Consider the following 4,578-nt stretch of genomic DNA (forward strand, 5'->3'; position numbering starts at 1 on the left):
CAAAGTGGCAAATTCATCAGCTCGACGAGATCTTTCAGGTGTCACAACAAATCATGATTGCATCTTGTTGCATTTCCAAAAATAATAGTACTTTATGTGCTCAAACACATATCTTTTGAGACTCTTCAAACTTTGAAGTTCGAAAACATCGGCAAATGAGGACCAAATTTGTTAAACAAAGTGGTAAATTCATCAGCTCGACGAGATCTTGAAGATGTCACAACAAATCATGATTGCATCTTGTTGTATTTCCAAGAAAAATAGTACTTTACGTGTTCAAACACACAACTTTTGAGACTTTTCAAAGTTTGAAGCTAGATAAGTTCGGCAAATGAGGACCAAATTTGTTAAACAAAGTGGCAGATTCATCAGCTCGACGAGATCTTGAAGATGTCACAACAAATCATGATTGCATCTTGTTGCATTTCCAAGAAAAATAGCACTTCATGTGCTCAAACACACAACTTTTGTGACTTTTCAAACTTAAAAAGCTCGATAACTTCGGCAAATGAGGACCAAATTTGTTAAACAAAGTGTCAAATTAATCAGCTCGACGAGATTTTGAAGATGCCACAACACATCATTATTGCATCTTGTTGTATTTCCAAGAAAAATAGTACTTTACGTGCTCAAACACAGAACTTTTGAGACTTTTCAAACTTTTAAGCTAGATAACTTCGGCAAATGAGGACCAAATTTGTTAAACAAAGTGGCAAATTCATCAGCTCGACGAGATCTTGAAGATGTCACAACAAATCATGATTGCATCTTGTTGCATTTCCAAGAAAAATAGTACTTTATGTGCTCAAACACACAACTTTTGAGACTTTTCAAAGTTTGAAGCTCGATAACTTCGGCAAATGAGAAACAAATTTGTTAAGCAAAGTACCAAATTAATCAGCTCGACGAGATCTTGAAAATGCCACAACACATCATTATTGCATCTTGTTGCATTGCCAAGAAAAATAGTACTTTATGTGCTCAAACACACAACTTTGGAGACTTTTCAAAATTTGAAGCTCGAAAACTTCGGCAAATGAGGTCCAAATTTGTTAAGCAAAGTACCAAATTAATCAGCTCGACGAGATTTTGAAGATGCCACAACACATCATTATTGCATCTTGTTGCATTTCCAAGAAAAATGGTACTGTATGTGCTCAAACACACAACTTTTGTGACTTTTCAAACTTTGAAGCTCGATAACTTTGGCAAATGAGGTCCAAATTTGTTAAGCAAAGTACCACATTAATCAGCTCGACGAGATTTTGAAGATGCCACAACACATCATTATTGCATCTTGTTGAATTTCCAAGAAAAATAGCACTTCATGTGCTCAAACACACAACTTTTGTGACTTTTCAAACTTAAAAAGCTCGATAACTTCGGCAAATGAGGACCAAATTTGTTAAACAAAGTGTCAAATTAATCAGCTCGACGAGATTTTGAAGATGCCACAACACATAATTATTGCATCTTGTTGTATTTCCAAGAAAAATAGTACTTTACGTGCTCAAACACAGAACTTTTGAGACTTTTCAAAGTTTGAAGCTCGATAACTTCGGGAAATGAGGACCAAATTTGTTAAACAAAGTGGCAAATTCATCAGCTCGACGAGATCTTTAAGATGTCAAAACAAATCATGATTGCATCTTGTTGCATTTCCAAGAAAAATAGTACTTTAGGTGATCAAACAAACAACTTTTGTGACTTTTCAAACTTTTAAGCTAGATAACTTCGGCAAATGAGGACCAAATTTGTTAAACAAAGTGGCAAATTCATCAGCTCGACGAGATCTTTAAGGAGTCACAACAAATCATGATTGCATCTTGTTGCATTTCCAAAAATAATAGTACTTTATGTGCTCAAACACATATCTTTTGAGACTCTTCAAACTTTGAAGTTCGAAAACATCGGCAAATGAGGACCAAATTTGTTAAACAAAGTGGTAAATTCATCAGCTCGACGAGATCTTTAAGATGTCACAACAAATCATGATTGCATCTTGTTGCATTTCCAAGAAAAATAGTACTTTACGTGCTCAAACACACAACTTTTGTGACTTTTCAAAATTTGAAGCTCGATAAATTCGGCAAATGAGGACCAAATTTGTTAAGCAAAGTGGTAAATTCATCAGCTCGACGAGATCTTTAAGATGTCACAACAAATCATGATTGCATCTTGTTCCATTTCCAAGGAAAATAGTACTTTATGAGCTCTAACACACAACTTTTGAGACTTTTCAAAGATTGAAGCTCGATACCTTCGGCAAATGAGGACCAAATTTGTTAAACAAAGTGGCAGATTCATCAGCTCGACGAGATCTTTATGATGTCACAACAAATCATGATTGCATCTTGTTGAATTTCCAAGAAAAATAGTACTTTACGTGCTCAAACACACAACTTTTGTGACTTTTCAAATTTTGAAGATAGATAACTTCGGCAAATGAGGACCAAATTTGTTAAACAAAGTGGCAGATTCATCAGCTCGACGAGATCTTTAAGATGTCACAACAAATCATGATTGCATCTTGTTGAATTTCCAAGAAAAATAGTACTTTACGTGCTCAAACACACAACTTTTGTGACTTTTCAAAATTTGAAGCTCGATAAATTCGGCAAATGAGGACCAAATTTGTTAAGCAAAGTGGTAAATTCATCAGCTCGACGAGATCTTTAAGATGTCACAACAAATCATGATTGCATCTTGTTCCATTTCCAAGGAAAATAGTACTTTATGAGCTCTAACACACAACTTTTGAGACTTTTCAAAGATTGAAGCTCGATACCTTCGGCAAATGAGGACCAAATTTGTTAAACAAAGTGGCAGATTCATCAGCTCGACGAGATCTTTATGATGTCACAACAAATCATGATTGCATCTTGTTGAATTTCCAAGAAAAATAGTACTTTACGTGCTCAAACACACAACTTTTGTGACTTTTCAAATTTTGAAGATAGATAACTTCGGCAAATGAGGACCAAATTTGTTAAACAAAGTGGCAGATTCATCAGCTCGACGAGATCTTTAAGATGTCACAACAAATCATGATTGCATCTTGTTGAATTTCCAAGAAAAATAGTACTTTACGTGCTCAAACACACAACTTTTGTGACTTTTCAAATTTTGAAGCTAGATAACTTCGGCAAATGAGGACCAAATTTGTTAAACAAAGTGTCAAATTAATCAGCTCGACGAGATCTTCAGGATGTCGCATCAAATCATGATTGCATCTTGTTGAATTTTCAAGAAAAATAGTACAATATGTGCTCAAACACACAACTTTTGTGACTTTTCAAAATTTGAAGCTCGATAATCTCGGCAAATGATGACCAATTTTCTTAAACAAAGTGTCAAATTAATCAGCTCGACGAGATCTTTCGGATGGCAAAATAAATCATGATTGCATCTTGTTGAATTTCCAAGAAAAATAGTACGTTATGTGCTCAAACACACAACCTTTGTGACTTTTCAAACTTTGAAGTTCGATAACTTCGGCAAATGAGGACCAAATTTGTTAAACAAAGTGTCAAATTAATCAGCTCGACGATATTTTGAAAATGTCACAACAAATCATTATTGCATCTTGTTGAATTTCCAAGAAAAATAGTACAATATGTGCTCAAACACACAACTCTTGTGACTTTTCAAACTTTGAAGCTCGATAACTTCGGCAAATGAGGACCAAATTTCTTAAACAAAGTGTCAAATTAATCAGATCGACGAGATCTTCAGGATGTCGAATCAAATCATCATTGCATGTTGTTGAATTTCCAAGAAAAATAGTACATTATGTGCTCAAACACACAACTTTTGTGATTATTCAAATTTTGAAGCTCGATAACTTCGGCAAATGAAGACCAAATTTGTTAAACAAAGTGTCAAATTAATCAGCTCGACGAGATCTTTCGGATGTCGCATCAAATCATGATTGCATCTTGTTGAATTTCCAAGAAAAATAGTACAATATGTGCTCAAACACACAACTCTTGTGACTTTTCAAACTTTGAAGCTCGATAACTTCGGCAAATGAGAACCAAATTTGTTAAACAAAGTGGCAAATTCATCAGCTCGACGAGATCTTTAAGATGTCACAACAAATCATGATTGCATCTTGTTGAATTTCCAAGAAAAATAGTACTTTACGTGCTCAAACACACAACTTTTGTGACTTTTCAAATTTTGAAGATAGATAACTTCGGCAAATGAGGACCAAATTTGTTAAACAAAGTGGCAGATTCATCAGCTCGACGAGATCTTTAAGATGTCACAACAAATCATGATTGCATCTTGTAGCATTTCCAAGGAAAATAGTACTTTATGTGCTCAAACACACAACTTTTGTGACTATTCAAACTTTGAAGCTCGATAACCTCGGCAAATGATGACCAATTTTCTTAAACAAAGTGTCAAATTAATCAGCTCGACGAGATCTTCAGGATGTCGAATCAAATCATGATTGCATCTTGTTGAATTTCCAAGAAAAATAGTACATTATGTGCTCAAACACACAACTTTTGTGACTATTCAAATTTTGAAGTTCGATAACTTCGGCAAATGAGGACCAAATTTGTTAAA

Source organism: Euwallacea fornicatus, unplaced genomic scaffold, assembly GCF_040115645.1.
Source record: "Euwallacea fornicatus isolate EFF26 unplaced genomic scaffold, ASM4011564v1 scaffold_96, whole genome shotgun sequence".
Taxonomy (NCBI): domain Eukaryota; kingdom Metazoa; phylum Arthropoda; class Insecta; order Coleoptera; family Curculionidae; genus Euwallacea; species Euwallacea fornicatus.